Source organism: Ischnura elegans, chromosome 7 (genome assembly GCF_921293095.1).
Source record: "Ischnura elegans chromosome 7, ioIscEleg1.1, whole genome shotgun sequence".
NCBI classification, from domain to species: domain Eukaryota; kingdom Metazoa; phylum Arthropoda; class Insecta; order Odonata; family Coenagrionidae; genus Ischnura; species Ischnura elegans.
Genome location: NC_060252.1, coordinates 105,753,101 through 105,764,915, shown reverse-complemented (window position 1 = coordinate 105,764,915; position 11,815 = coordinate 105,753,101). Strand labels below are relative to the sequence as shown.

At 36.9% G+C, this 11,815-nt stretch overlaps 1 long non-coding RNA gene across 4 annotated transcripts; it reads left to right on the top strand.

The window, feature by feature from the left end:
- The first annotated feature begins 5,926 nt into the window (after positions 1-5,926).
- On the top strand, positions 5,927-10,525 carry LOC124162692. 4 transcript variants are annotated; one of them, XR_006865653.1, is made up of 6 exons: positions 5,927-6,572; positions 7,005-7,215; positions 7,403-7,666; positions 7,773-7,944; positions 8,445-8,650; positions 8,792-10,525. It is a non-coding gene; the product is annotated as an uncharacterized LOC124162692 (long non-coding RNA). The 4 variants fall into 4 exon arrangements; XR_006865651.1 differs by having other exon boundaries at positions 6,052-6,572; positions 7,469-7,666; positions 7,762-7,944; XR_006865652.1 differs by having other exon boundaries at positions 6,053-6,572; positions 7,469-7,666; positions 7,773-7,911.
- Positions 10,526-11,815: the final 1,290 nt, after the last annotated feature.

Sequence of the window (11,815 nt, the reverse complement as noted above, 5' to 3'; positions counted from 1 at the left end):
GTGTACTGGACTACAGGGGTGCAGCTAGGAATTAAGGCTGGGGGGGTTTAGGTGCAACTAATACAGTGGGTACAGTAGGTACAACTAATATAGTGGGGCAGCGAGGGGGGGGTTTTGGGGGATAAAACCCCCCCCAGAGTTCAGAGAAATTTTAAGTTTAATCCATTTTATTTAATTGGATTGATATTACTAATAGAATAGTGTAAAGGTTAATAAAATATCCCTCAGAAAGCCGTAAAACTCACCATTTTGAACCATTTATCTTAAAATTCCACAATTTATTAATCTCGCACCTACCGCTTATCCTGGTGGGTATTCCGTACCCCAACACACCCCGGTATTAGTTGCACCTAAACCCCCCAGCCTTAATTCCTGGCTGCACCCCTGATTCCATTAGTAATATAAATCCAATTAAGTAAAATGGATTAAACTTATAAATTTCTCTGAGCTCTGGGAGCCCTATCCCCTAAGCCCCCCCCCCTCGCTACGCCACTGTACTGGACTACGCCCTCAGTAAGTGTAATAAAGATGGAGACCCTTAAAGATCGCCCATGATCCTGATGTAATCCTTCACGAATGAGAGCGGAGAGACAACAGAAACTTCAGAGGAAGAAAACATCGCAAATCTTCCTCAACTTACGAAAAAAGTAATAACTCAAAAATCATATCAACTTCGTAAACTAATATTAAAATTCCACACAACAATAATAAAACTTATAGGATAGATTCATTGACTTCGCAAGAAAAATATTCATGAGAATTATTATTTACTAATTCTTGCATTATAGGCAGGATATAGATTGCCTCTACATTCTATCCAACTGGGCATTTCATAAAAAATCTGATCGACTACATGACAATCAAAATTCACAACCGGGTCTTATGAACCAATATTTGCAGTCATAAATTTACCACTGATAATATTATACAGTATGTCAATGATTAGACAGGCACCAATCCTAAGTTTTTGAAACCTGACATTAAATGAGTCAAGAGACTGTTGATTGAGAGAGCCTCATCTACTCGTTTAAGGCAGGTTTTTAATGAATTAAAATCAAGTGGCTCTCAGTCAATTGAAAGAGCTTACAAAACTCTAAAAAGTGAACATAGAATTTTGATTGATGAGACAAAAAGAAAATTCAATATGTCCATCATTAGTTCTGCTACTAACCCATGCAAAGCTGCCTGGAATATCATTAAAAACAGTAGTAGTTCTAAAACTTCTTCATCTAATATTAGTGCTGTTCTTCATGAAGGTTCAATAATATCAGAAAAAACTGCTATAGCTGACCTGTTCAATGTTAACTTTCTGAATGTCAATAATAACATGCTTACTCCCTATAACCAATCTAAGTATCCTGCCAACGCTGTTCGCTCCAAGGGATATTTAGCCCACTCTATTTTTCTTTACCCCACTGACGAGAAGGAAATTAATAATATACTTGTTAAAATAAGTAGTAAACGCTCCTCTGGCATTGATAACATTCCAGGTTCTCTGTGGAAAGGAAATGTAAAAATGGCAATTATACCCCCATTAACATATTTAGTTAACGAGTCTCTCTCTCTGGGAATTTTTCCTGATAAATTAAAAGTGGCTAAGGTTATTCCTATCATTAAGAATGGTGACCCCCAAGATATAAATAATTACCGACCGATCTCAGTCCTTTCAGTGTTTTCTAAGGTTTTTGAAAAGGTCATCTTCAACAGATTGTTATCATTCTTAACAAAATTTGACATCCTCTCAAAATCTCAATTTGGTTTCATGAGAAATAGGTCTACTGAAACTGCCTTGGCGGAGTTCATTCATGTAGTGATATCTGAATTGGACAACCAGAACTCTGTTACAGGTGTATTTTACGACCTTAAAAAAGCGTTTGATTCAGTTGATCATGGAATCTTACTTCTCAAACTCAATAGTTATGGGATTTCTGGAATTGCCAATACCTGGATACAATCTATCCTAAGTGCTAGATCCCAAGTTGTAAGTATCTACTCTTCTGGTATTGGTTCTCACACATCATCTACTCCTTTGGCAGTCACTAGAGGTGTACCACAAGGCTCCATTTTAGGTCCTCTCCTTTTTCTCATCTACATTAATGATCTCCCCTCTTACTTTAATGGTGGGACAATGGTCATGTATGCAGATGATACGGCACATTTATTGTTCTCTAAATACTTCAACCATGATGAAGTGCAACATAATATCAATTCAATGAATAAGTGGTGTGTTGATAATAGAGTTCTTATCAATGAAAAAAAATCTATACTTTTATACAATTTCGTACTCCTCAGAGGGAAAGAATTTGTACTCCTCTTCTCAGGCTAAATGGTAAAATTTTATGCTCTTCGGCAGAAACTAGGTACCTAGATCTATATGTTCACGAAACATTATCTTGGGAAGTGCATATAGACAATCTTTGCACCAAAGTGGCAACCGGTTGTTATTTATTAAGAAGAATTAAAGCTCTCTCAGATATTAAAACAGCCCTTTTGGTCTACCATGCCCATGTTCATAGCCGATTGAAATATGGAATAGTAGTTTGGGGCCATTCTCACCATACTACGAGGCTTTTTAAACTTCAAAAATGGGCCATCAGGATCTTAAGCAACACTCCAGGGAGAAGTAGTTGCCGGACACACTTTAAATCCCTAGGAATACTAACATTACCTAGTCTGTATATATACTCTACTGTTATTTTTGTCTGTCTCCATAAAAGTTTCTTTGGAATTGAAATTAATGCTGATGTACATAATCATAACACCAGAGCGTCCAGGGATTTTAGGGTGGTCACTCATAGCCTCACCCTCTTTAGTAAAAACCCCCTTTATGCAGGGGTGAAATTGTTCAACTGCCTCCCACATAAATTAAGGGAAACAAAACCCTTTTCACTGTTCAAATCCCAACTGTATAAATACCTCCTCAGTAATTCCTTCTATTCTGTGGATGAATTTATTTCGTTGAAGTGGAATACTTGACTGGTACTTGTATATATATTTATGACCTATGTATATTTTATTTTCCTCTATTTTGACTTGTTCTATACATGTAACCAGGGGCGGATCCAGGATTTCTTTCTGGGGGGGGCACAAGCAAGGCCGTATCCAGGATTTTGTTCAGGGGGGGGCACAAGGATATCTCGTAATACAAAACGAACGCAATGATAATGGGACCGTATTAAAAATCTTGTATATTTTTGAGGGTCTGGGGGGGGCACGTGCCCCCGTGCCCCCCCCCTGGATCCGCCTATGCATGTAACTGCATGTCCTGGAGCGAATAAATAAATAAATAAATTGAAAAACATATTTAATAATAATGTTACATAAGATTCTTAATATGTACATCTCCGTTTGGTTGCTGAATATTGGTGAACATATTTCTGTTAAATTACTCCCAAAACAACGGGCAGAGTATGACTTCAGGTGTTAACGTTACGTGTTAACACGTAACGCATTTCAATGATATGATTCGCAATTCTCCAAGTAGAATTCTATATCTAAAGAATAGTTAGTACTTTACCTTATAGTTCAGCTTCACTTGCTGATAGTATAGCGAAGTATTTTCCTCCTCTTTCATTCCGCGCAGGCGCAGACCATTCTCCACTATTTCCGTGATATGAAGCAATAACACCAGATAAGTGCCTAAAGTTCTGTTGCACTTCTTTCCTTGCATCACAATCAGTAGTAAAAATCTGACATCACTTAACATAAAATTACAAATTTACTTTTCACTTCAACAGCCAGTCTCCATTGTCTTCGTTCCCTCGTGCTTCTATGAATCGAAACGATAGTTCCAACGATTTCGACCTAACATTTATATCGATGAATGGACGGTACCTATTCGTTTATAATTTTTAGAGACGTTGGTTATAATTTATTTTTAATTTCTTAAAAAAAAGAAAAGAGTTCCCATTGTCTTCGTTCCCTCGTGCTTCTTTGAATCGAATCGATAGTTCCAACGATTTCGACCTAACATTTGTATCGATGAATGGACGGTATTCATTTATAATTTTTTTAGAGACGTTGGTTATAATTTATTTTGAATTTCTTTTTCTTTAAAGAAAGGATATGAACGCTCTATGACGACTCCGTAATCTCTGATGCAACGTCGAAATCGCTTGGGTGAAAATGATAGTTCTATCGAAATGCTTTTCAGTGGATTCACGTCTTCGCGATGTAAATGCAAAACTGTAAAATGAGTCAAGTTCTAATCTTAAATAATACGTACAAATTACGCATTTCCGTCTCTATCGGCAGGCATTTGACTGAACTGAAACTAATCTACCTCAAAATAGAGACTGTCATGACTAATATAATATGATAATAAATTTATCATGAGGGCATAATATCCATATTAAATAATACAAAATGAAAATAAACGAAATATAATGATAAAAAATATACAGGGGACACACTGCCCCTGATCAACGACTAAAAATTAATGACAAAAGAAAAATATTAATTAAAATCGGGCGCCATTTTCCGATCCCGCAAAGCACCTAAAAAATGACAAAATAGAAAATAATTCGTCTTTTTTTCGTAGTTAAAAAATAGAAAATTAAATTTATATTATTTTAACTCTATGGCAAAAATAATCACAAATAGGGAAGTGCACTAGTGTTTCAAATGCACCAAACACATTTTTTAAATTAGAGTTCAGAATAACATAATGTCGTAAAACCACAGTTTAAATCCTAATAGTGAGTACTTGATTCGAGATGACCGTCTGAAATATGGAAAAATTCAAAGGCCGCGAAAACGGGTGTCCATGTTGAATATTGGCCGTGACGTCACATGGCAGTAGCAGAAGGCAGCTTCTACACCGTTTAGTTCTACCACTATTATTGCATAGAAAAATTACAGAATTTGAGGGTATCCGTTTTTTGCTGTCATAAAATATCTTCAGATTATATATGTGGCTGCTTCTCTTTTGAGTAAACGACTTCATCATTGCGTAATATATTAATATTCATTTACGTGTCAACTTCAAGTTTGGAAAGAGTAGTACGAATAGCACATTGAATCTTTAATAAATGCATGATGGCATTTATTTTTCGCTGGGTATATTTTGGCACAATGCCGTTTATCATGCCAAAACTTTTTTGTAAGAACCGAGTCAAACTAATAAACCTATTTCAGACGTTTGCTGCAAGACTTATTCGTTGCGTATGTATTCACGCCGGCCGGAACGTTCGCCCTTCGCTACTAGAATCATGGGATGTTAGCCTTATTTCCGAGCTGGCTGGTTGTTGCAATGGTTCGCTGTCCAGGATGGGTTCAAGAAAAGATAATCTTGGTTGGGAGAAGGAAAATTCCAACGATTGATATATGGTATACCAAACTTTGATGTATTTATGGTTACTGAATTTTTGAATAAGGAGGACAGGTTCAACGCTCCATAGAAATGCGAGACGTTAAGGCTAACAAGGGGAGACCGCGTACCTTGCTGCATCTTTTTCAATTAGGGCGTTAGTTAGGCTGTAAGTAATTAATTTTCATGCGTTACCCAGCTAGCACACTCTCCGACGTTTATGTAAACGTCCAAGGCAACGAAGCGGCAACAGTTTCTACTTTGACGTTGCGCCGTGGATGATGGCAACATGACGGCAACGCGTTGCCGTCATGTTGCTCAGTTTGGACGGCTGCTTCATATCCTATTTTATGTGAATGCATTCGCTCTAATTAACGATCTGCTGTAAATGAAATGTTTTACGACTTACGCATATATCTTTGCATAATGTGTTTTATGGGATAAGTGGTATTTATTCGGCGATTTTGTGGATTTATTAATTAATATGTCTCCAAGTCACTCGGTGGCGATGGAAAAAGATTGAGATAATATAATATAAATGTCTCTCAAGGTTGATGGATCTCTGGATATTCGTTATCATCGAAGTGATATTACTTAAATTCTATTGATAATTCGATGTTGTACCATTACGAATTCCTCCTTTATGTGAAATTTAAGACTCAATCATATCGTCTGCTCACGACCGAGGCCATCCGAGACCATCATGCGCGCAACCCGAAATGCACTTCGGGAAGAACGGAAGAATCCGTTATCCGCCGCCACCGTGAACACCATCATGGCATCTTACAATTATTAAATTTGTTGATGTTGTTAATTCGTGCTTTGAGTTCGTCGTGATGCTTTTCTTCTTTTTGAGTAGTCGAAGGACGGTTATGGTTCACTAAACCTTTAAATAGCTTTTATCAATAACTTTCATTTTCACATAAATTGTTCATTAACTTCATCCATCAAACTTAACGTGGTTTCAGCTTCTCCATTTTCACTTTTCATTTAATTTCATCTTCATATCCGATCACCATATCCACCCGTCGTACTTTAGCCTTATTATATTCGTAATTTTCACTGACGTGAATTTTCGTTTGTAATTTTCGCTAACGTAAGTTTTCGCGAGTGATTTCAACTCCTGTTTAATCGTGATGATAGTGAGAAACAGTGTTCGGTGGTTATAACAAGTTTCTTTTGACTTTGGGAAGGGCAGTGCAAGTTAGAAGCCTCTTCGAGGGTTCAACCACCGTATTCCACCATGACTCTAGGTCTATGAAAGGTAAGTCGAGACACAGTTTACTGTCGTTCATTGTGAAATTCGTTAATAGTACACTTAAGTTTTCATTACCATTGCATTAGTTCTGTTGTATGGATTGATGGATGTCTGGTGAGTGCTCTTACTGCGCGTTTGTTGGTTCACAATGGCACACTTCAGTTTTTCTTTCCGTGGAGAGCAGTATTTACTGCATGTTGGCGAGAACTCACCCCCTGTCAAACACCCTTGAAATTTCGAGTATAGGAGCAAAATTTAGCAGAATTGCTGTGAGATTTTTCCTCAGTTACTGGAGTATACAATCATTTAATGCATCATTCTTAACTAGCCATCATTTACAATAATTAACTTTACTTTCAATTGAATTTTATGATCCCATGTTTTTTAGTAACTGAAGAGTGACTCCTCATAGTCATGTTTTTTTCCCACTTTTTTCAGGATGCCTTGGCTTTTCTTCCGCATGAAAAATGTACTGGCCTCACAGTGCAGGCTGTTACGTAGTCATGGGTGAAATTGGAGGCAGATAAGGTTATTGAATATTACCCCAATGAGAGCTATAACTGGTCCTCAGTGTCACAGGTCATAAAATGGCTCTCAACTCCGTGAGGAATGGGATATCTTGGGCGTGAAGTTCTGCATGCACCATTTGGTGAGTTAGGGACAATATTTGTGAATATATGTTTAGTTAAAAATGAGGATTAACATTTTCGACTTGCAAGAGCAGGGTGCTGTTTAAATGTATTCATAGGAGTTGTTTCATGGTATGTGTGAGAGCACTGACTTGGATGTACATGTTACTAGTTTGCTAATCCAAGTATTAATTTTTTTTATTTTAGTTAATTTTGACATTGAGTGCATGCTTTGACATGTGTGGCAAATGGTGACATTGTAGTATCTTCCAGAGACTGTTGTGGCAGCCATTGCTATTGAACAGAGATGGCTACTTGTGAAGATTCAGATGTGGAGGCATTTTTTTGTTGCTGAAATTTAAAAAGACTGGGAAAGGAAAAGGACAAAAAAGAATTGAAAGTATCCAAATATAAGTAATTCTTCATCAATGGAGACTGATGATGATAGGATACTGAAACCACCATCACCAGGTAAATATTTGCACTTAATAATTTGCTCTTTTGAGTGCTTTAGCATGTGCACATATAAGTGTAAAGCTTATCTATTCTGTTTTCTGTTGCATGAGTGCCTCCTAAGAAGGGAAGGTTGCACTTAAAGATTCATCAAACAATGTTGGAGTAAAGGAGCCTGAAACTTCTCTATAGAATTGCAGTGTGTTTCTGAAGAATCAGTGAAGTCCAATTGTTAGAACCTGGTGCACCCAATGAGTTCAGGGGTAGGGATGAAGATTTCTTGGGATTTGCACCAAGTAAGGCTCTCCATATCTCCCAACGTTTCCACAAGCAACTCACCCATCGTCTTTGGGGATTCAGGAATCCAAGGTTGGATTCCCAAATCGTGTGATTTCTGAATCCCTGAAGACAATGAGTGAGTTGCTTGCCGAAACCTTTGAAGGAAAATGGAAGACCTTACCCGTTGCAACTCCTGAGAATTTTAACTGTTATTGTTTGCTGGGAAAGAGCCTGAAAGAAGAGTATTTGGTTGGTATTTCACTTAAATTGTCAACTGTTTGACTTCATAGCCACCTTAGTATTGATATGCTCATGGTACTGTTTATAGATTATCACTTTGAGTCATGAAACTTAAGTTATGGTGCCATCATTACCTCCTTGTTGATATTTAATTTTATGATAACAAAGTTAATTACACTGGGATGTACTGAGAAATTTAAACATTTTATACCAATATGTTCAATGGTACTAAGGAATTACCATAGATAGTTAATTGTCTGGTCATCTCATTTTTCAGATTTGTTTCATGAAGGAAAGATCTTCGAACATCATATTTAAGTGTAGTCAGAACTATCAAAGGGGGACTGGACTTTAAAAAACTGTCAACGACATGTGTTCTACCCTAATATGGAATGAGTTGGCTGTTTCTCTCTTTGAAGGGCCACTGAGAAAATATGATTGCCTTTGAAGTGCATTTTAGCTCCATTATAAATGTCATATTTGGTGAGTATTTTGTAATCATTGGTGCTTTTGATTTACTCTTCCCATATCTTGGGATAGAGTTGAATGAAAAAAGCTTAAGTAAATAGAAATGCTTTTAAGTGTGTCAGAGTAACATCTAATCCAATTATAATTACTTTGCAGAGAATGTAAAAGCCAAAAATGAGCCTGATTTGATACAATCAGCATGAAAACAAGCATCAGGGAATGATTCCAGGCCTCAAAATACAGAACAAAGAAAGGGAATAAGAAACGAGAAAGTGTTCTGAAAGGCAGCTGGAAGGGGATCTCGAAGAAGCATTATTCTTCCAATTTGCCTATCTCAGAACCTGCTAGTGTGGAAGGGCAGTTTGGCTTGTTATCTCATAACATGATTGTGGGATAAGGTGAGGTCAGCATATGGTCACTGTTATGACAGGCACAGCCAGATATGCCATTAATACTCCTGGATCTTTGTCTCACAAGGGGAGAGTAGGAATGTTTCTTTGCCTTCTTAAATGCCATATTTTTTAATGATTTTCAGAATGCCAAATGCTGGTAGGAATAGGTCCAAGTTTGGTTTAATAGCCTTTCATATAGTTGAAATAAATTAATTTTAGTTCGTTTTTTTCCGTTGAACCTAACTTAAATACTACAGAATTCCCTACCCTTAAACAGCTCCATTGGTGAAGTGGCAAAGGTTAATCTTATTCCATATATGGAGGCATAAAATGCTGTAGCAATGCTAGGGTGCGCTTGTTGCAGTGATCTGCTTCCTTATTGTCAGATAACTTAGCAAGTTCATATTATGGCATTCATAATCACGCTAGCTATGGCAGTGAACAAGTGAATGTGTAAATTAGATGAAGACTTCTTTAAGAATAACATTACCTAATTACCATGTGCTGATGTTCACTGTCACCACAAGCATGAATGTGAATGTCCTAGTATAAAATCGCTGTGTTCCATGGCAATTAGGAAGTTGATCACTAAAAGGAGAGGCCACATTAAAATGTGCACACCAGTGTTGCTATTGCATTTCATGCCTCTGTGTTCGGAATAAGAATTCAATATATTATGTCAGATACAACTTTTAAAATATTCCCTTGCCCGTCAGAACCTGCTGCAATAGAAAATTTGAAAATAAATTAAGTCAAGACTCAACGAAGTTGAATGCAAGTTTCTGTTAAGACCTCAACCCCTACTGTACAATTAATGATGTAAAACTAATATTTGTTGATTCTTTATTTTGATATTGGAGTAATGCATGAGACGGATTTTTTTTGGGTAGTCATATACATTCCTGTTTTACTGTGTAGTTCTACCATATCATGGCTGATCTTTTTGTCAACTATTCGTATGAAGGTTTATGTTAAAAATAGTAAGCATTTTGAAACGTATCCATTATTTTTCATCCATCAGCACCATGGGATGTATTAACTGAATTATAATTTGGATTTTTTGGCCTTGCACCTACTCCTGCTGTTATGTAACTCTGATCATGTGAATCCCATGCTTGAAACTATTTTTCATGAACTACTTAAATGATAGGTGGTACCTCAATTCATTATCTACTAATTATTTCAAAATTGTTTTTGGGTAGTCGTATACATTCCTGTTTTACTGTGTAGTTCAAACAAAGCATGGTTGATCTTTTTGTCAACAATTCCTATGAAGTATTTTATTAAGATAAGTGTGCATTTGGAAACGTAACTGATATTTTTCATCCTTCTGCTACATGGGATATATTAACTTATGTTTACTTAGGATGTTTTTGCATTGTACCTTTTCATGCTGTTATGGAGCTTTTATGGTATCAAATTTTTGTGTCCTGTTTGTAATGTGTGTGTGAATTAACTTCTCTAGTGATGCAATAAATATGATATGTTATTATCTAAATTCTGTCCATTATTCATTTTTGTAATAAATCCAGATCTAGTAATTATTATTTGAATGCAATGGAAGAGCCCGCCGTGGTGTAGCAGAAGAACGTAGTATCAAATAAATCCGCCAGGTGGCGCTACCGTCGCGTTGCTGGTCAGTTAGTTCTTGCATGTGCCGGTAGGTGTCACTGGTGTCTGTGACGTCATCGAAAAGAAACTGTTGCCGTATTTTTGGTGACTTTATATGAGACTTTTGCCCCTTCGTTGCTTCCTCGTTGCCGTCATGTTTATATCATCATATTCAACGGTTTCTTTACCGTTGATGGAAAGTTGCCGTAATTTACGGGGCAACAGCCTTTCTTTTGCTAGCTGGGTACTTTTTACAAGTTATATATATAAATCCAAAATATCGGTTGGGGTAGTGGTAGCGTGCACGAATCAAAGGAAAGAAGTTACCCGAAGGAGCATGGTTCAAGTCTACTTCATGACATTATTTTTTGTTGCCTTTATTGTGATCATACGGCGTCTAGTTTATCATTAATTATAATTGCAGCAATCATTGACATGAGACAATTTTTTTATCGTCATTATGGCGTTTAGGTATTTTAGCAGTGTCATTACAAACGCCGAGATACGATGACTACAAGGGTTGGTGTGCGCTAAAATGTTAATTTTTTTCTTTGCTTATACTGACCAACTTCCACATTAAAAATGAAAACCACTCTTGCAAGAGCACATAGGCTCGCGGCAAGCAACAATATGCGTACAGGCATAATTAATAAGAACACAAAGCGAATATAAAATGCCATATATCTCGAACACTTGTAATTCACATTACTCCAAAGGGAGTTTACTTACTCAGTACATACCTCAGTACCTTGTACTCAGTACCTACCAGTTTACCTCAGTAGCAGTGCTAAAAGAACCATTCTGAAATAAAATTTCAACTAACAAATAGGATGAAATAAAAGTTGATAACCCTGGACCGGGCGCGCTGGCGTATAAAATACGTCAATCTTTGAAAACCAAGGATTTCGACATTGTACGTACATTCTGGGCTATAATGGTCTCGTGTATTCTTACAGTGTACTTTGACTGCCTATATTGCGAGTTTTCAAAGTTCGAGGTATTGTAGCTAATTTTTTAGATCAGCAAGATGAACCCGTCACCAGTGGAGTACAAATTACGCCGCGCGACCTGCCGTGTACCTTTATATCTGTATCACCTATAAATGTACTAATTTCAACAAATAAAGATTAACTTTAACAAAAATCGTTTGTTATCATATATGCACATATCATGGGCA